This window comes from Crocuta crocuta, unplaced genomic scaffold (genome assembly GCF_008692635.1).
Source record: "Crocuta crocuta isolate KB4526 unplaced genomic scaffold, BGI_CrCroc_1.0 scaffold128, whole genome shotgun sequence".
NCBI classification, from domain to species: Eukaryota; Metazoa; Chordata; class Mammalia; order Carnivora; family Hyaenidae; genus Crocuta; species Crocuta crocuta.
This window is the reverse complement of record NW_027532232.1, coordinates 2,562,948-2,585,177: the sequence shown is the minus strand read 5'-3', so window position 1 is coordinate 2,585,177 and position 22,230 is coordinate 2,562,948. Positions and strand designations below refer to the sequence as shown.

Sequence of the window (22,230 nt, the reverse complement as noted above, 5' to 3'; positions counted from 1 at the left end):
GACAAAAACTGAGGACTGATGGATGTGGGGGGGGAGGGGGGGATGGGCATAGAGGAGGACACTTGTGGGGATGAGCACTGAGTGTTATGTGGAAACTAATTTGACAATAAACTATTTGTGAAAAAAAAAAAAGAAAGAAAAGCAATAGTATGATGGCATAAAGGATAACCACAAATAAGAGAAGGAGTTCTTTAAGACACAATGGTCTTCTTTAAGACCTCCATGTCTTTGCTTTTCATCACCTAGTAACTTGTTAGAACTGCAGAATCTTGGACCTCATCCCAGGCCTAATCAGAATCTGCATTTTATGCTACCCATAATCCAACTTGAACAATTATCAACTCACAGCAAATGTTTCTTTTATAGCCCTTGCTCTAATTATTTTGAAGCAAATCTTAGATATCATATAAATATATCTATAGATATTTTAGTATATATCATTAAAGATAAAGATACTTCTCCTAGGCTTTTAATTTGAACAACAGTGTAGATGAAGATCATACTTACCAGGTTTAGGAAATGGAGAGAGAAGATGGCATGGGGACTGTGGAGAGTGGCAGGAAATGATTGGGGGAGGGGAGCAAGAGCTGTCTTATGGATACAGTACATCTCAGACTCCTAGTCAGCAATCCTGTGGAACTTACCAGGTAGGCAGCCAGTCATACGATCCAGGACACTGGGGAGCCACTCGGGCCAGGGACATACAACTGGGAGTCATCCACATGCAGGTGGTATTCAAAGTTATGTGACAGATTTGAAGGAGAAAGTAAATAGACAATAAAACATGCCTAGTACGAGGCGCTTGGCATGCAGATGACGGGAAGCGAACCCTGATGGGGTCGAGCCAATGAGACTGCAAGCAAGTGAGGAGTGTGGAGTCACAGGCCTGAGACAAGAGAATGTTTCTAAGAGAAAACGCTCCACGATATTGAATGACGCAAAGGAAGAGAGATGGGTGCACGTTCCTATCTGTTGGACCGGGTAACTGGTAACACTAACAAAAGCTTCGTGTGAACAGCCCATAAACCAAAATGGAAAGGATGTTCCCTCAAGTAGAGAGCGGGACCGTTCCCCTCAGAGTTTCCTTACTCTCTGAATGTGTCAGATTAGTCATGTGGCATGAGGAAAATCCCATAGTTTTAAAAGTATTTCCTTTTTTAAACAAATTATTCCATTTTTAATTATAAGCTAGATAACAAAGGAACAATGAGTGTGGAAGAAATTAGGGGAAGATAAACAGTCAATATAGACGACACTTGTAAGACATTTTGTTCTGTCAAGAGCAAAAAGAAAGGTTACGGCGTCAAGTAAAGACGTGTGTTTTCAACTGTTTCTTCTTTGTTTGTTTGTCTTTGTTTTATGGATGAGAGATAATTATAACCATGTGGTTTCCTGAAGAGAATGGTTATGTAGAGGAGATGAGCACTGCAGATATGGAGAAGGAGAAATGGGAAGATTAAATCCTAACGACGGCAAGAGGGTAAGGAATTGGAAGCACAAGAACAGAATGGGACTTAAAAGTAGCAACCCTCCCCCTTCTATTTCACTGTACCCATAGAGAAAATAAAAAGATTATGAACATGTGTGATGGCAAATTTATAAATTAGGTTGTGGGAAGGTGAGGGAGGTAGGTTCTCTTAGTGTTGTTTTCGCTGAAATGTCAGAGGGAGCAGTCGATCAAGAGAGTGGGAAGTCCGTGTCACTAGGAAGAGGCAGCAAGACTGCCTGACAATGATGAGTGTCAATTTGGGAGTACATGCTCGAGATTTGATTTGTTTGAGAGAGAGAGAGAGAGAGAGGATGGGGGAGGGGCAGAGGGAGAGAGGAAGAGAAAAGAGAATCCTAAGCAGGCTCCATGCTCAGTGTGGAGCCCAACATGAGGTTCGATCCCAGGATCCTGGTGAGGTAAAATCAAGAGTCAAACGCTCCACCAATTGGGAGACCCAGGCGCCCCTGAAAATTAAACCAGTCAGCCATGTTGTGTGACTTTCTTCAGCAAACTTCATGTGTTGGGGTGAAGGCAAAATAAAGGTGAAGAGCTGGGTACATCTATGGGGGTTTCTCCACGTAGGTCCAGTGGTGGAGAGAGAAGGGATGAAGGAAATGTGCCTGACAGTGAATTAGAGGAGCTTCTAAGAACCACACAGGACAACCTTAACCCAATGTCCTATATTAGGTCCCAAATACAATAAAATCAAGTCTAGATCTACACCCTGAAATAAGTTTAAATGAACTGACTTATGTGGAGGGAAAACACATTTATTTCATTGTCTAGTTTCCTTTATAAGAGCAATCAGAATGCTGCATGGAAGGCAGGCCCCAAACCTGAGAAAACCTGTCAGAACAATAGTAACGACTGATGAAGATTAGGAGACTGGGAACCGTTAGCTTCTTTACGCCTACAGCTTTTCTTCAGCCCCCCATCTGTGAAGTGTAAGACTGTGATGCGAATCAGATCCCAGTGCATGAATGCAGTTCATGCCACATACAGCAAAAGACACTCGCTAATTCCTCTCCGACCAGGCTGAGCCTGGTGCCCTGCATGCAGTCTGGCTTGGAAGAGGATTATCCGTGACTGTATGGATGGCACTTGGCTCTGGTCTCCCCAGGGTCTCTGCAGGTGTCACGGGGGTTTCTTCTGATTGGAGCCCATGGTGTCCTTTGAACAGAGCAAGGAAACCAACGGTAGAGAGGACTCACGAGACTGTCTGACAGAGAAGCAATGAACTAACAAGTGCACTCCTTGAAAAAGTAAACGGAGGGAGAGGAAATTGCTACGGCAAGTGTTGTGGTTGTGTTAGTGTGTTTCTAAAAGGCAAAGTGCAGGGCGTCTGGGTGGCTCAGCCGATTAAGTGTCCGAATTTGGCTCAGGTCATGATCACAGGGTTCATGGTTCGAGCCCTGCTTCGGGGTCTGTGCTGACAGCTCAGAGCCTGGAGCCTGCTTCCGATTCTGTGTCTCCCTCTCTCTCTGCTCCTCCCTGCTCATGCTCGGTCTGTGTCTCTCTCTCTTACACACAAAAATAAAATAAACATTAAAAAGAATTTTTTTAAAGGCAAGGTGAACAAGTACCATGTGTGTCATTTTTGGGGGAGCTAAAATACTATCCAAACGACTCTGACATATGTTCCCTGGAACCAGACACTTTCAAGCTGGCAGATCAGCACGGATATCTGATAATAAGACTTTGTAAGATGTAAAATAAATTCTGGAGTTAAACATTCACAGTCGAGTGTATATTCCATTTGCAGTGTCACAATATTGTTGAAAAGACCCTGAAAATAAACCAAAACCACAGATATTGAAGTCTTGGCTGCTTTAATGCACATGAATGGTATGGCTCACAAACAGATTTCAAAATATGCCTCTGTTTGATCATTTTGATACGGTTTAGGAGAAAGTTAAACAGGTTACTTAATTTCCCACATTCCTAATGAGGAGCCCAGCACATTTGCTTGTATTGTAAAGCGGCAGTTAAAAAGGCTTGGGTCACATCAGCTACCGGTTGATTCAACTACATCAAAGGCCTCATACTAAGGATGCGTGTGTCCCTTAAATCCTTCCTCACAGCTAAAGTGAATTTTTAATGGTTCTTGGACAGTCTTTCTCATCATCCCATTCTCTTAACTATTTTAGTGTATTTGTGTATGCATAGGGATAATCTGCTCTTTTAGCAACAAGTAGATACAGCAGATTCAGTGAAAGACAGTATATACTCATAGGCTCTCGAGACTGCTAATATTTGTGAATTAAGTTCTGGTAGAATCTCTGCACTGCAGAAATAACTTAATTTTGGAGGCTATTTACCATTTGTGTTTCTAGACCTTTCTATTTGAGACCTTTCTCGTTAACTCTTTGTTTAGTTTAAACTTTTAAAGTAAATGTTGGGACGCTAAGTGGCTCAGTCAGTTGAGTGTCCCTCTCTTGGTTTTGGCTCAGGTCACGATCTCACGGTTCATGGGTTTGAGCCCCACATTGGGCTCAGCGCTGACAGGGTGAAGCCTGCTTGGGATTCTCTCTCTCACTCTCTCTGTGCCCATCCCTCTCTCTCTCTCTCTCTCCCTCTCTCTCTCTACCTCCCTCAGTCTCTCTCTCTCTCTCTACCTCCCTCAGTCTCTCTCTCTCTCTCTCTACCTCCCTCAGTCTCTCTCTCTAAGTATATAAATACATATTTAAAAATATAAAGTCAATTTTTTTCATAGTCACAAACAAAGCTATAAATGTTAAATTTGATTTGAAACATAAACAAAAGCAAACCCTAGGTCTTTACCTGTTCCCACTTTTTCCATTTTGCTCCCTAGAAGCAACCACTCTAGCACTTTTATTTTCTTCTTTCTTGGTTTTCATCCCTTTTTTTGAAAGTACATCCTCCAACAAGAAAAATTGTATAACTAAAAAAACCCTGCACAATTAATTACTATATTCTCATGCCTATTTGATGAGGTTATTGAAAACCATTTTCATTCAAAATTTTAAAAACGTTGATTCACCTGCACCCAATTTTCAGGATGTGATTCTAATGCAATCCCAGATAATTTATATGGGACTTTTTTTAATTTCTGAGAGAGTTTTAGGGTCTTTTCTTTATTCCCAACTCAAAGGAAATTTCTCAGTGATATTTTAAATCTGGAGACTCATGTCTTTCAGTTCCCAGTGTTTTCTTTATTATATATATATACATATATATAATATATATAATTATAGAAAGAAAAAAGAAAAAAGAAAAAAGAAAAGAAAAGAAGAAAGCAAATGGTGATGATCAATTATAATATAATTGATCATCACCATTGATGATCAATTATAATATAATTGATCATCACCATTTGCTTTCTTCTTAAATTACTACTTAGATTTTGGACTTTTAGGGTAAATACTCTAAGTCTTCTCTTTTCTTCATATAGTCCACCTCTATCTTTTTATTTTGCTCTGTTCCGTAATTTGAGAGAGTGTGAGCAGGGAGAGGGGCAGAGGGAGAGAGAGAGAATCCTAAGCAGAGTTCTGCTCAGCGCAGAGCCTGACACAGGGCTCCACCCCACAACCCTGGGATCATGACCTGAGCTGAAATCAAGAGTCGGATGTTCAACCGACTGGGCCACCCAGGTGCCCCCTCTCTATCTTTTTTATTTATTTTATGGGAGGTGGCTTCAACTTTTCCAACATCCTCTGATGCATGTATTCATGAAGCTTCCATATAACATCATCAATATCACATATCATAATATAAGACCATATTACTTCCTGAAGGATAAATTTGGTTTCTTTGTTGTTGTTGTTGTTGTTGTTTTTAATTTTTAATGGCTATTTATCATTGAGATGATAGAAATAGAGCATGATCATGGGAGGGGCGGAGAAAGGGAGAGACACAGAATCCGAAGCAGGCTCCAGGCTCTGCGCTGTCAGCACAGAGCCTTACGCAGGCCTCAAACTCAAAACCGTGAGATCATGACCTGAGCCAAAACTGGACGCTCTACCAACTGAGCCACCCAGGTGCCCCAAATCTGGTTTCTCTGATGCCTCGTAATCCTTCCTAAATCGTGTATGTGTGTATATGCTTGAGTTTAAGTTCCTTTTGTTTTGCTGCTTACAGTCTGTGTCTCCTTTTATGTCCAAAGGTTTCTTCAAATGCCTAAGGATATTTGAAAATCAGTTTCTGGTTTAGAGTGAGGCACTAGATAGCTAAAATGAAAGTTCTGAGATACACAGGAGGGCTCTTCTGACTTCATGGTTTCACTGTGGTGCTCACTTTGCTATTTATACTCTTGTGGAAGATCCCCAAATGTCTGTAGTGGAATAGCTTTTCTCCAGGGTGGCTCTAATTACCCTGTGAATGTATGCCATGTTTCTGATGTAGAATGGAGTGAGTAATCTTACCGTTCAGTGTGCTACTTCCCTTAATATTTTTATTTTCTTCTGCCTGTTCACCTTCCTCTTTATCTTACAGCCCCTCCCTCCAGAGCCTGTCACATGGTTTCCTCAGATGAAAGCTGGCTTGTCTCAAAGCTGGAGGAAGGGTAGGCACTTGACTCTACCAGGTTTCTAATAAGAACCTGGGAATCTACCGCCTTCATATACAAATGTGAAAAAAAAATCTCCCTGTTTCACCACTACCAATAAATTACCTTCTTTTTGGTGATTCCTATCCCTTACCCTTTTTCAAATGATCTCTTCCACTTATCTTCACTGGGAATATCCTAAAATTGGGCTTCCTCTTTGACCCACTCTGAGTCTTCATTTCAAGTTCAGAGTTACAGCTCTCTTCTAGGTTTATCTAGGATACAGTTTATATTTGTTTCTTATTCTCTCTTAATTTGGGGTGATCATCTGAGAAGATAAAAATGAATTTACTCCGTTGAAACTAAAACCTGGACTCAGATACCTTTCCAATATGTGATGAATTTTTATTTGTTCAGGTAAAGAAATGGTACTAAGGGTAACCAAATGAGTAAACATGAAGTACATAAATCCCTAGAGAACCTGTATCCAAAAGTGTCAAGTGTTTTTGTTAATCTCATTTCGATTTGTTTCCTTTTTGTTTCTGTTTCCATATAACTGCTAGACAGTCTGCTCTTCTGTGTGCAAAATCTTGTTTCAAAAAGTTATAAAAGAAATTACTAATGGCAAAAAAAATACTGCAAAATAACTAATATAATACAATTTTAAAAAAGAGAATAGATATTTGGGTTTATCTACGTATGTAAAAAAATTACACTTTAACATTGTTTTTAGTCCAAGAAGCAAAAGCATTCCTATAACAAGTCTACCAACAGCACTATTACCACACATTTTGGTATAGGTAGTAAATGGCACAAACAAGCAAAATGATAAAACAGCAGATGTAACAGAAAATGGAAGATGCAGAATTATACAGCTATAATGGTAATTATAGTATGATCGCCTACTCAGGGAATTCAAGAGAAGTAGAGCCCATCATTATATTTTATAAGAGAATTCAGTGCAATGTTCAGCATAAAATTAAAATTTCAGAAATTGTTAGCTATCATATACATATTATATTCGGTACTGCAGTATATTTAAGGAAAAATACTGTTTATAGGACAGCTATCACATTTTAAAAATCTACCCAAAATGTGTAAGATCTGCATAAAGACACTTTAAAACTTTTTACTGAGGTACATATAAAAAAGGGTTAAAAATGGACTCGTCCATTTTGGGTAAGATTCAATATGATAGAGCCATAATTGTCACCAAATTATTCTATGAACTTACACTTTCCCATACAAATATTGTACAGTTTTTTTTGTTTGCTTTATTTATTTAAATTTTGAACCCAGGCAAACTGACATTAAAATTCATATGGATAATTTAACATTTGAAGAAAAGGAAAAGAAAAAAGCTAGAGACTGGTAACTATCTCTACTTAATATTTAAGTACATGTTAAAATTGTATTAATGCACTGTGGAGCTGGTGTCTAAATAGGCAAACAGATGATACAAAATATAAAGTCCTAAAATATGGTAAAATGCATAAATATTTACTTAATGAATAAATAATGATGCCACTTAAAATCATTAAGAGAAAATGGTTTTATGCAACTGATAGGTACCTAGATGAAAAATAACAAAAATGAGACAAAATACAAGCAAAGTTGGAGCTATCACTTCTTACTCTAGAATAAATCCCAGATTAAGCAAAGATTTAGACATGATAAAGAAAATACACAAGTCTTCATTTAGGAAGAGCCTTTCTAAGCATCACCTCAAATCCAGAGACTAAAAATCCCAGTACTGATAAAAAGAATAATATTAGCAATCTGTGGATGTCAAGACATTATAAACAAAAGGCAAAAATAAACAGCAACTTGTGATAAATATCACATTCAAAACCCCTACTTTCTTTACAAGAAAAGGGCTTCAAAATTAGGAAAATGACTAACTGATAAAGAGAGGAAGTAAAAGGGTAAAAATCGGAAAGTTCCTTTAGTTAGAATGCATTGAAACACAGTATCGATTGATTTTTTGCATTTATTAGCAAGATGTGTCTTAAGGTATCAGAGAATTCTGAGAGATTATTTTCTGGTCTAGGAACACTCAAAAAATGTTCTCTATAAATTAATGGCAATTGCTTCTCACAAAAGCTATCATAGGAATGCTCTGATTTCAGATAACAGGGGCTCCCTGTGTTCCCCTTCTGGTTGTCTGATGTTTGACCAAGTGCATACACAGCCCACTAAAATACACACGCAAATATGCACACACATGAAAAATAATGCTGGTAAAGGAAAAATGATCCAAAGGGATTATGGAAAGTATGCTAAGATCAAGAAGAAGACTGATTCAGAAAAATGTATGAAAATTTATTCTATGAAGTCTGTATATCTACAAGAGGTAGGGCACAAATATGCCTTTAACATGATAAGGGCACAGCCATTTATACAAATGAGCGATGACTAGGTTTAACCACACAATTTCTGGACGAAGCACAACTATCTGTGATACTGAGACCTTCCAGTGGAAGTAGACGGTATGTAACAGACTTAATCATACCCTTACGTTACAAAGTGAAACAATTCACAGCAAGTTCTCTTTCTTCTCTAACCTAACTTTGTATATTACATAACCGCTTCCTGAGTGGAGTAATCCAGTAATACAATTTAGGATGTCTACAAGTTTGTTTTGTTGTTGTTTTTTTTAATTTTTTTTTTTAAATTTATTTCTAGGAGAGAGGGAGACAGCGTGAACAGGGGAGGGTCAGAGAGAGAGGGAGTCACAGACTGAAACAGGCTCCAGGCTCCGAGCTGGCAGTCAGCACAGAGCCCGACGCGGGGCTCGAACCCACGAACCACGAGATCATGACCCAAGCGAAAGTCGGACGCTTAACTGACTAAGCCACCCAGGCGCCCCAGGATGTCTACAAGTTTGAAAGAATGACTTATCATTCGGATAAGCATCCATGGGTATTATGTTTCGCGACTGACGAACTGAGCAGCAGTGAATTGGAAATTATACCCCCTGACATTTACTTGGAACACAGAAATCCTGTGTTCTATGTAAATGGGGAGGGGTACAAATCAGCAAAACTGGGGCTAAGCGAATGATTTGTTTGTGAATACTCAAGCATAACTAGGACATTTATCTCAATGAAAGGCCATGCCATCTCATATTTGTATCAGGCCAGGTACGTGCAGTTTGTAAAGCTTTCTACCAGAAATTGGCTTTTTTTTTTTTTTTTTTTGGAGCAGCAACTTTGAGTAGCAGAGGAAGATATTATTATGGATGAAGAAACCGATTTTGTGTGATTTGGTCAATCTCAAAGAGCCAGGTAAATGGCCCAGCCAGCTCTCAATGCTAGACTTGACGCCACATCTGAGCTCTTTCCTCATACCTAATTGACTGGCCTTACAATATACATATTTTCCGTCATCCACATCCCCAGTATATTTTATTTTGCTGTGCAATTTTTCCTACTTTAAATTTGAGCCATTCATTTATGCTTTCTAGGAATGTTTTCCCCCTTGGATACAACGAGGGCTATAGCAGGAGAGGGACGTGGGGGCTAGAGAGAACACACATGCACGCGCACACACACACACACACAGAGGCATGGACACACAAGAGTACAACCACACATAAGGATAGAGTCTATGCAACTACACAAGAGGGAAACGGAGCAACTGGAGCTTAAGAAGAGAAAAAATGGTATCTAACATATGAACATACCTGAGAACACAAAGCAAGAGAGAATTCAGAGAAGAAATGGAAGGCACAGCCTTGGAGGCAGAAGAGACCTCTCTCACTCATCATCTGAGAGAAAAGAAGACGGGAGGAAGGGGGGGGACGCTCTGGCCAATAGGTCCCTTCTCTGCTCTCTTTAAAGGCCAGTGCCAAGCCAATCGATGTTTCGATATTACTGAATCGTGCGTTTATGACAAATACATTTTATTTCATCACATAAGATATTGAAATAATCATTTATATATATTCATGTACATTATATATAAATTTTTATTAGTACTAAGAATGAACTTGTAATCAACATGTCTGTCTTAAAGTTTTCATGGATTTATGCGAGGGCTAAGCAAGCAATCGAGCCACGTATAAGAGTCTGAGAGGTACAGACAGCTTAGTGATGATAACATTTGATACAATGAAATAAAATTAAAATGCCCGAAAGAACTGTGTCAGCTGCTAAGGCTACACAGATAGGAACTGTTTTAGTACAAACATGTGAGTTTGCTTTATTGCCACTACTACACTGCAAGCTTCCTAAGAGTGAAATCCTTCTCGTCCATAACTCTATCATCCGCAATACCTTGCTTCATCGATGAGCACAGCTTTGTAAGTTCTTACATTAAAGAGTTTTGTTAGTATGTAAGTACCCCAAAGGCTTACATGTTGGTTTGTTTTCTGAATCACACAGGCATGGAATGAAATGTTTACCACTGGCTCTTAGAAACTGAGTAGGTTACTTAACCTAAAATAGGCTTACTTTTGTTTAGTTTTATTTATTGGCGGGGGGGGGGAGAAAGCATGAGCAGGGAAGAGCAGAGGCAGAGAGAGAAGGGGACAGAGGATCTGAAGCCGGCTCCACACTGATAGCAGAGAGACTGATGCAGGGCTCGAACTCACAAACACTGAGATGATGACCTGAGCTGAAGTCAGCCACTCAACTGACTGAGCCACCCAGGCTCCCCTAAAATAGGTTGAATAACAAGTATCCAGGACATTTCACAGAGTTAAGTTAGACAGTTCACATAAAGCATGTAGTACAATGTGCGACACAAAGTAAACGTACCATCAATGTGAGCAACCACTACTAACAGTCATCTCCAACTGGTCTCCTTGGCTCAAGGAAGAAATCATGCACTTTCATGCAAAACCCCGGCAGACAAGGGAATATTCTAGTTGTCATTTCTTGAGTCTCATGCAGTGCTATGTAGTTCAGATGATAGTTCTCAAAGCAGCTCTTTTTAAATACTTTATTATTTTTTTTAATTAACTACAGTTTTCCAAGCAAATATATAATTGAGAAAGATCACGTCAGGTTTTGTTTCATGAGGTGACCTAAGGAAATGTCCACATCTGCCTAAAAATAGACGGGCAGGGTAGGGGGAGGGGAAGGAGAGGTTTCCTATGAACTGCATGTTATTCTCCAAAAGTAGATCTGAACTTCGAGACCCCAGATCCCTGTGAAGTACAGCTTCTCTCTGAGAAAAAGAATGTGGATTGGCTCCAAACTGCTCTTCACAATTCTGACATTCTGTACATGACTGAAATAAAGATCAATTCAGACGCTAGTCTCTCTGCAGATAAATAAATAATGGGTGATATCGCGAAGACAGGTGGAGCTTTTGAAGGACGGACAAGCTGAATACATAAACATACATGAAAGGCCAATTTTGAGCACATATCCCAAGTCTCTTTGGTCTTCTTGGGCCTATCATCTGATGTCAAAAATTCCTTTTGTGGAGGAATTTTCTTTGAGGTTTTAATGGTATCTGTAGGTTTACTTCCCATTATTGTTGTCTAAATGGTAATGTGGTCCAAGACTCCTTTCCAGTGTGCTGTAAGCAGCTGACTTAGCTTGTCCAGATATACTGATTTTCAGGTTGTTAATAACCTTACCAGAAAAAAATTATTATCAAAAAGACATATCAAAAATCTAAACGAATTCATTATTCTGATATTTTTAACAACATATATTGATATTGTGGATAAAATCTATTTTAAGAACAGTTCACAGCTGTAAATCTTACTATGTTCCAGAAGTATGAGAAACCGATTAAATTTAGCCGAATATGCACTATCAGTATGCAAATCTCTCTTTATATATCCCTATCTCCACCTATGCTTTCTATCCTTCCTTTGGGTCAGATTCCATCAATTGTATGATGAAAAGAAAATCAAAACAAAAATAAAATGTCTTCATTATTACAGACAACATCGGTGTTAATTCACCTGGTAAGTCACAGCACTGGTGAAGACCATAAGAATTCTTTCACTTCCTATAACCGGAAATGGGTACTCCTGGGTACTCAGGGTACTCAGCACAGGAAGAAAGAAGTACATGTAGATGTTTAAAAGGCAGTATAGGGTGAAGACTAATTCATTATCAAGATTATGTTTATTCTTTGCCTGATGAAATAATTATTCTCCAAGCTTCCCTTGATTTCTACCTCTGATAAGAGCAGCCCATTTGACTTAATGTTGGATTATTAGATTAATAAACATTTTTTATGTCAAATGTCAGGTATCAAAAAGGGAATGGCCCAGAGGGGCACCTGCATGGCTTACTTGGTTACGCGTCCAACTCTTAATTTCAGCTGGGGTCATAATCTGAGGGTTCGTGGTATCAAGCCCATCGCTGGGCTCTGCACTGACAGCACAGAACCTGCTTGGGATTCTCTCTACCTCTTTCTCTGCCTTTCCCTCAACCTCCCTCTCTAATATAAAGAAATACACTTTAAAAAAAGGGGGGACAGGCTCATGAAAAAGGAATGTGACTGGTCATAGGAGGGATTGATTTTTATGTTTATCTTTAAAAATTTTAATTGAAGTATAATTAACATACAGTGTTTTATTAGTTTTAGTACAATATTAGTTCAGTACAACATATGAGTTTTAGTACAATATAATGATTCGACAATTCCATACAGTACTCAATGTTCATCATGGTAAGTGTATTCCCAATCCCCTATCTCTCTCCCCAATCCCCTAATCTATTTCCCCCACTAACCTCCTCTCTGATAAGTATCAGTTCATTCTCTATATTTAAAAGTCTGATTTTTTTGTTGGACTGTTTCTTGCCTGTTTGTTTTGTTGCTTAAATTCTACATATGAGTGAAATCATATGGTATTTATCTTTCCCTGACTGGCTTATTTCACTTAGCATTATACCCTCTAGATCCATCCATGTGTTGAAAATGGCAGGATTTCATTCTTTTTCAGGTCATGTGATTGCTATAAACAGTAAAGCATAACTGACTCATGTACCATATTATAGTTCATCTTGAAAAATGAGGTAAATTCCCAGATCTTAAACAACCTAAAACAGTTATCTTATAAAAACACACACCCAGACAAATAGTTGCAAAACACTGAAATAAGATTGTGTGTGAACGTTTTAACAAAGTAAGATTTATTTTGGCACATGGATGGAAACTTAAAGGCATGTGTACTTGCTCTTTATGCTTCTACAGACAGAGCTTTAATTTTTGCCAGTGTGTTAGCCTGGTCCATGCTCTTAGTTTATTTGGGAAAGGCATCCTGGGGAGTCTGTGTGAGGAAGGAGGGGACAAAAAAAAAGTAGGAAAACCAAGACATGCTGTATTATCAAGTTGGCCGCCATTTTGAGGGTCAGTTGTGGAGCCGGTAAGGCACCCAGAGTCTCCTTAGAGAAAGGCAGTGTACGGGATCCGAACTGAGGTGCTGTTAGGTTCCACCACTGAAGGTCTGTTTGATGCCCATGTGGACATCATGGGCTGGAGTAAAAGATGTGTGTATCTCACGGTGCATAAGACACTTGGGAACAAAACCAAACAAGCAAAAATCTTCAGATGCTACATACATATAAGTAGACTGAAGCTATACAATGAATAGAAAATATATCGTTTCCTTAAAATATGAAATTTAAAATTCCTCTTAGCATTTTATAGTGAAAGCTTATAAAGGTGACAGACATTCCATAGAAGAAAATTTAAAAATTAGAAATCTTTCTGGTTATACAGGAAATACGAACAAACACACATAGAGCCTTTGGAAAACTGCCACTGCTAATTTTGATCAGATTTGTTCCACGAAAAACTGTTGAACTTCCTCTTAAACTGCCTCTATAGAGTACATGCGTACGAAAGGCACAACACTTTCACTGCACTTTTTCTTACATAATCAGATGGTGTCTCTTCATCTCAGCATTCTGATTAAAAGTTAATCAGGCACTTGGAAAATTCTTTTTTTTTTTTTTAAATTAATTGTATACACACAGACCTTGCATTAGGAAAGTGTGTATGAGTGATACGAAGAGTTCTTGGACTTATTATTTTCTTGTCTTGAGAAACAATTATATCTGATTCTTAAGATTTTAATCTTTACAGTCTCCACCCCAAAGTCCACTAAATTTTCAGTGAATAAAGTTCATACCACCCAGTTTCGTAGTTTTACTTTAAAATGCCTCCTGCCTCTAAGGCAGGAGAATTGGGTGAAGTGGAGGAAGAACTGAGGCCGGTCAGCGACAGGGTGAATACACACAGGAAGGCTGGGGTAGCTCTCGGAGCCTCACCTCTCATTACTGACCAGGTAAGTCAGCCTCTAGCCCCAGAATCAGATGTTGATGCCAGACTGATCACCTCCATATTTGGGGCTCTAGCAATTAGTGGGTTTGTGATTTGGGGCAAGTCACTTAATTCCTGTGAGTCTCAGTTCTGCCAGCTGTTAATTAAAAATTAAAAATATTTTTTCTGAGAATTTTGAGAGGAGTTTTCGGAGAATTAATTGAAATAACATATGTGAAGCCGTTAGCATAGATGGAGGACCATCATGGACAATATTAGATATGTCTCATTATTTGCCTTTTTCTTTTTTCAAACAAATTTAAATGTTTTTTTTATTGCTTTTGAGCGGGGAAGGGCAGAGAGAGGGAGAGAGAGAATCCCAAGCAGGCTCTGCAATGTCAGTGAGGAGCCGGATGTAGGGGTCACTCTCACAAACTGTGACATCATGACCTGAGATGAAATCAGAGAGAGAGAGAGAGAGAGAGAGAATGAATCTTAAGCAGGCTTCATGCTCAGCCCAATGCAGGGCCTGATCCCATGACCATGAGATCATAACCTGAGCTGAAATCAAGAGTCAGCTGCTCAACTGACTGAGCCACGTAGGCATCCCATTTTCCTATCTTTTTATTAGTGAAAAAAAGGATGAATACCATTTTGTAACATGCTAGTGTAATAATACATTACAAAATGCTTCTAAATGATGATAGAAGGCTCCACCTTCATAATACAAATCAAATATCTGGTTCTCACTATGCTTACAAAACCTTAAACATTTTAAATATTCTAAATATTCTGTTCTATGTCCTTACATTTACTTACTAACTCGTCACACTTTCGTTACAGGCATTTATAGCTTCTGGTATCACATCATGACTATCCTATGATATTTGGGAAGGTCTAGCCTGCTGATTGGATGGAATCTAATTTCCCATTTAAAAATGGATCCATCCTATAGAGAACCATTGGAAGTGATCTACTCTCTAATAGAGAGCAAGTGAACCATTTGAGGCAAATTCGGTCTTCTTAGAGCAGCAGGGTACCATTTAGTAATTTACCTCCTTTGGGGCATTAATTGGAACCCTAGAGCAGTGGAAGAGTTAATTTACCTCATATGGTGAACTCTTGAATCCTAGAGAAGTATGCTTAGTTTAGCTCACAACAAAGCAGGATTAAGACAGAAATTAGAAGTAGTTTAAATCATATGGTAAAACACACATTCAGATGAAAAAAAAGTACTGTTGTTAAGATGTCACTTTTCTTCTATGGATATTTTGGGAGTTTATAGTTCTTAAGCTCAGTACCTTTTTCCTCTACTTCAAAACACAAATTCCTGCTGCATAATATCGACACATTTGCAGTTAACATAGGATATTGACTCATTCTCAAAGATCAAATGGTTGTACAGTAATTTCCGATACTTTTCCTTTGAAATTCTACTAAAAGAGAAGAAAGAATAATGAATGCACCTGATAAGTGTGAGGTATCCTGAGGTGCCTTGACCTCACACATGGCCATGAACTGACAAATCACTATTTCGCTTCAGTGACTTGGGCAACAAGTTCTGCTATAGAGACTGTGCTTCTGTTATCCAGCAATGTCCTTGGAAGCAAAAAACCATCTTAAGAATATCTATGAATGTCATACTATAATGGTATTCAAGTTAGAAAACACCTGTGATTTTCAAACTTTTTTAAAGCAACAGAAAACCAGTAGAACTCCTCTGATTGGAATTAGGTGATCCTTGGGGAATCACCCAAGATTAAACTGAGGGTATCTTTTAGAGCTGAAGGTCCTTTGGGCCAATGGAGTTTTAAAACTCTTAGAACAATATCAGATTAAATTGTTTTCCAAATCCAACAGAAGGTGGCCACCCTCTTTTCTAAATCACCATTGTACTTCAATTTCCAAGGTAGCACTCTACATTAGTACTATTATGTGTATATTTCCCACAAATCGTCTTTCAACCGGGGTCTGTATCTTGTTCATATTTATGTCACCTGTGGCATTTTTACACTGTAGTAGCAGGTGCTCAATACCTATGAATTAATTACTTAAAGTCTTAGGTTCTCTGTTGTCAGATGCAGAACTGATATTATGAAATAATTATAATCTCCTTCACGGAAAGACAAATTTACCCAGCTGAAGCCTGAAGCAAGAGAAGAAGTTGGCTGTCATGGAAGCAGGGGCAGGTAGGTCCATCAAGGGAGACAGACCCTACAAAGGCTTAACACTGGAAAGAAAATGGAGGATTCCGGCAGTCGATCAGAACGGCTGGAGCTTAAACTGTGTCAGGGAGAGAAATGTGGCCATACAGCCCAGGGAAGTAAACGCAGCTCCAGTATCGAGGTGTCTTTGTGTTTCATGCTACGGGTTTGGCATTTTATCCTAAGATAACTTGGAACCCTTAAACTGGGAGGGATCTTTTCAGATTTGTAAATCACAGAGATTGGTCGGACTGCCGTACTTTATTCTAGATGAGCGGGGAAGAGTACTGAAGTCGGTTTGTTTCTGATGTTGTCACAATTTATACCATTGCTGCATTACTTCAACTGCTCACACACATGCATGTGGACAGGCACATACACACAAAAATGTATATATAATGTCTCTTGCAAAGTCACCTGGAATACTTCTATGATACTACTTTACAGCAAAATTGATGTTCACATGGTATTTATCAGACCCTATGATAATTTCAAAACATCTTCATGAAAGAAATACTGGGGTGGTCATGGAGACATTATTTTTTTAAAATAATCCTACAAGAAATATATAGTCTACAGCTTTATTAACATTCAATTTTAGGGCAACTGTGATAAGTCATGGAAGTCTACCAATGAACAAGAATTTGCTCTAAGGTGATAAAGGATAATGTTGTTTGTTCACAGGAATGCTCTGTGGTTACAAAATAATTCAGGAGTTGGAATTACAGCATGTTTGAGTTGGAAGGACCTTAGAGATCATAGAACCCCATCTCACCTCCACAGATGAGATGACTGAGGTCTCAGACATGAAAGCAACTTGTTCAGTCTTCATATTTTTCCTTGACTACAGATGAGAAAGCTTTACAAGCCTTGAGACATCTGCCTCAACTGCCCATAATCCCCACCTGAGACAATCCATCTACCACCGACTGCTATTTGCATGCCTGTGCGGACTCACAAGAGCCCTGCACCAAGCCTTACACATTCACCCCTGCAAATTCCTATTCATTCTCAATTATGGGGTCCTTCCTCCAATCTTAGAATTCTGCATGTAATATAATCAGAATGAATGGGACTCAGCTTTCTTCTACCATCAAGTAGTCTTTTTAATTGAGATCCACCACAACAAAAGGAAACTAACAGCAGCTGCTTCTCAGACAGGATTTAGTGACTCACGGCTCTAGTTGGCACCATCTTATTGAGGAGATGGATGAACCACCTGGTCTTCCACACCTGAGGACAACTCACCAAATACCATGTTGGCCCCATAGCCCAGGGAGAGAGGAGGATAAACCACCATCTTCCTTTGACTCGTTCTTAAGAGCTTCTACACCTGAAATCACTTTCAGTTCAGTGTTAAGTTTAGAGTTCAACTGAAGCATCATTATTTTAGGTTGCCTCTTTGTAGGGCAAGGGGGGGGCAGGAATTAAAAAAGACCATTCTTTAAAGGTTGATAACACTCTCGGGGCGCCTGGGTGGCTTAGTCGGTTAAGCGTCCGACTTTCGCTTGGGTCATGATCTCGAGGTTCGTGGGTTCGGGCCCCGTGTCGGGCCCTGTGCTGACTGCCAGCTCAGAGCCTGGAGCCTGTTTCAGTCTGACTCCCTCTCTCTCTGACCCTCCCCTGCTCGCACTGTCTCTCTCTCTCTCTCCTAGAAATAAATAAAACATTAAAAAAATTTAAAAAAATAAATAAATAAAGGTTGATAACACTCTCTAGAATCATGAATTCTGATCAACAATCTTTAGCTTGCTATTATTGAAACTCAGTACGCATTAATACTATCCTTTCTCAACATCCATAATCCAGCCCTAATGATTTCTTTTGATCTTTCTTTCATTAGACTCCACAGGTCTGTAACCTGTCAATATTCCTCTTTTTCCCAGCCTGAGCCTGAGCATCTGATCTTTAGTCAGTGTTCGAAAGAACTGTTTTGCTTACATTGAACAAGATGTTATAATGACCTCAATCATTGCAGTTGGATGTTGTTGTTTTTGTGAGACAGGAAACTGTGCCTGATGAGCTGAGGGAAAACATGGCCCAACTATTTTCTGTACAGGAGCTGTAACCATAAGCAGTGACCTGGAGAAATGTCACTTAACAGTGGGCTCCCAAGCTGTCATGCTTAGGAGCTTAAGGTAACACTGGGAGTAAAATGTTTAAAGAAAGTGTGTGTGTATGTGTGTGCATGTGTGTGTGCACGCGTGGGTTTGCATCCATGTATGTGTTTGAAGGGAGGAGAGTCTTGCCAGGACCTAGTAAAGGTGAAAAACAACATGAATCAGTGTTCTGTATGAAACACTGATTGGAGCGCCTGGGTGGCTCAGTCATCTAAGCTTCTGACATCCTCTCAGGTCATGATCTCATTGTTCCTGAGTTCGAGCCCCATGTCGGCCTCTGTGCTGACAGTTCAGAGCCTGGAGCCTGCTTCCGATTCTGTGCTTCCCTCTCTCTGCCCCTTGCCTGTTCATGTGCTGTCTCTCCCTGTCTCTCAAATATAAACCAATTTTTAAAAAAAATTAAAAAAAAAACTAAAACAAATACGGATTCCCCTCCCACATACAAACTTCGTAGAGAACATAGAGAACATTCTAACTGTGCAGTTCTGGTGGAAATAAATGAAATAATTTTTAAAAATTGACATATTTACCTATTTTCATAATTTCCTATCTTGTTTAATCTTTTTCTTTTTTCTTTATTTTTTCAAACTAGAAGTCAAAGAATACACTTTGTATTGACTTCCATTAGGTAGCTTATTGCTATAAAGGCAGCTACTATTGAAGTTTTCCCAACACTAAAAACAAAACAATAAGTCCTTCAAATCCTTAATTCATAGTTTCTAAATTCATGGTGATAATTATTTTTGGCTGGCATAGGGTATTTAATGTCTTTATGACCTTGCTTATTCGAGCCCCCCTATCCTATACTTTCTTGTTTTCATGCAAATGTTTCTGAGATAGAATGTTCCTCTAGTCAGAGCTGGGATCAGGAAGTGAACACCTTTCCACCCCCGAAATAAAGAGGGAGGTACCAGAAGCCAGTTACACTTGGTGACACCTTACGGCCATTAATTAGTAAGCAATAGGGCAATGAGATAGGGAAATACAATTTCAGGGCTCTGTCAGCCCCAGGCTAATGGCTGGTAACCAGCATCTTATCGGTTAGATGTCAGGAGCTTGCATTCTAAATCAGTGTAGTCTATTAGAATTATAAACTCAGGTTACAATCCCAGAATTTCCCATTGAAGGTTTTCAAGCAAGAATGCAGCCTTTGAGACATGATCCATGTGATGTCAATGGATAGAGCTGCCCGGAAAATAAAATATCATTTAATTGTACAAAAGTCTGTAACATATGAGAGTGCGTGCCTATGTTTACGTTTGTGGGAACACTTTTTGTATGTCTTCTCGATTGAGACTCTCAGCTAGAAAGGTTGTTTCTCTTGTTTGAAATATTCAGCTAAGTCAAGAGACCAATTATTGACTCTGCTGTGAGAGTATGGACATTTATATACCCCTTGTCACTGCACTGTATAAAGATGAATGCAACACTCATAAAAAATAGAGAACTCCAGAAACCCAACAGGAGAATGAAAAAAGTGGAAACGGTGCATGTTTGATGAACATGTATTTCTGTTTACCCTTCCACCACCTACCAACATATCCAAGACATAAAACCCATTAGAGAGAAGAGGATGGTGGATGGCACAGCCAGAAGGCTAGCGGCGCAGCACGGTGCGGCGAGAGATTTTGATACGGACAGGATATTCAGATCCAAGTTTTGCTGGCCAATCAGGGGAGGTTCACCCCAGTGCCCAAGTTTCAGAAGCCCCTGTCTTGTTCATTCATTCACTGCCCGTGCTCACAACCTTGTGTGGAGGGGCAGGAGTTTAACATTAAACATATCCCTGAAGGGGAGCCTGGGTGGCTCAGTCGGTTAAGCATCTGACTCTAGATCTCAGTTCAGGTCATGATCTCGTGGTTTCTGAGTTCAAGTCCTCCAACAGGCTCTATGCTCATGGTACAGAGTCTGCTTGGGATTCTGTCTCTCCTTTTCTCTGCCCCTCATCTGATTGTGCTCTCTCTCTCTTTCTTTCTCTCTCTCAAAATAAATAAATGAACAACAAAAAAACATACCCCTGAAGACAAGAATGCACGCTTCAAACAATGTAGTCTATGACTAAGAATGGAAAAAGATGTCCCAGTGCTTCTCCAAAGCCAGAGAAGGAAGATCGGGTGTCCTTCTGTGCTGAGCATGCCTATAGGAATGCTCTGGCACTTCAGGATCAAATGAAGACCAATCCAGGGCCTATAGGTGAAATAGTCTTGTGTCAGCTGAACTCTTATGCGAAGACAGATCTGGAACTCAGATTCCAGAAAGCAGCCACAGCGAAGCCAGCTGAAATCTGGACATGCTGGTGTGTACCCAGCAGAAGAAGTTGGCGTGTTACGCATGAGAAGCTAATTTGTTTGCAGTCTTTGTACGTCGATCAGTTTAAATGACTTCAGCATTTGCTCAAAGAAGCAACGTTATTTATTTACACGGTTGTAGAGTGGAACATGAAGCTGTAGGCGGTAGTCTCTTGACTGGCTCAGACAGACTTTTGGCCAAATGACAAGAGAACATAAAGCATCTAAAATGTCTTCAGTGGTATCACCAGCTCTATGGAGTGGAAGCCTTATTTCACAGGCAGCTGGAGGAATGCAGAATGCTGGTCACAGGTGTGTGCTGCCCAACGGGCTCATATGATTCATCCCAGTCAGAGGTGCTTGGCCTTTGTGGATGATGCTCGTTGTTCCGATCAGTCTCTTCCAACGACCAGACATTGCCTTACTCCTATCTGTCAAGACACGAATCAGGTTCCCTTCAAATGCTGCCAACGGTCTCCATGGATACCTTGCAACAAACCAGGTCCTGTAACCCTCTCTGAGGATCCCCGCTGCCCACTGCCAACTGGAAGTCCCTCCCCACCCCACCCCGCTGGAGCAGGACTCAGATGTTGTAAATGACAGTACAGGGTGCCCTCCTTCACCCTTGCTTTTTGATCCTTCACTAACCCTTGAAGATCATTCCGCCAAAGAAATTGCTGAAGGTGCAATGGATATTCTGGGCTAGATGCAGACGGCTGGAGTGGGTGTAGATCACAGGGGTCTCGAAATTGGGAGAAAGCCTCTGCACCACTGCCTCAAAGTGGAGTGGCTACTGCCAATGGCAAGTTAGAACCCTCTTCCATCAATTGATAGTTTGTTTGGGGAACCATCTGACCTTGGAGGATTTGAATTTTCCATTTGTGAAACACGTATCTTTGACTCTCACTGAGAGATGACTCAGACTGCATTGTTTTTCCTCAGGGTTATTGAGTGCTCCAGTTAAACATAAACTAAATCTGGGGGGAAGAGACCAAAAGTATCTACAAGTTGTGGATATCCTCCTGATCTGTGTAAGGAAAAGAGAGACGGATGATTCCTGTCAGAGCTGTGGGAATTGACAGAGTATTTGGGATCGAGCCTAAAGGAGAGACATCTTTGTAATGGGAATTCCCAAGTCTTGGAACAAATCCACAGTTTTTTTAGGTAAGAGATGTGTATCCTTGGGATATTGATGGAATCCAATGTCTGGTTATCTCTATCTACTGTCCTGTGTTTTAGCCTTTCTTCACCTTCCACCTGATTGGGTAACCAGAGTCCTCCTTCCCCAGTGAACTCTGACCTACAACCTCTGAGAACAGCACACAGGACTGGGTCCTCCTTGACCATTCGTCTTGCTTTTAACCTATATAAATTTTTAGAGTGGCAATCT

At 39.8% G+C, this 22,230-nt stretch overlaps 1 pseudogene; it reads left to right on the top strand.

The window, feature by feature from the left end:
• The first annotated feature begins 847 nt into the window (after window positions 1–847).
• LOC144243007 (KAT8 regulatory NSL complex subunit 2-like) lies at window positions 848–21,671 on the top strand (annotated as a pseudogene).
• Window positions 21,672–22,230: the final 559 nt, after the last annotated feature.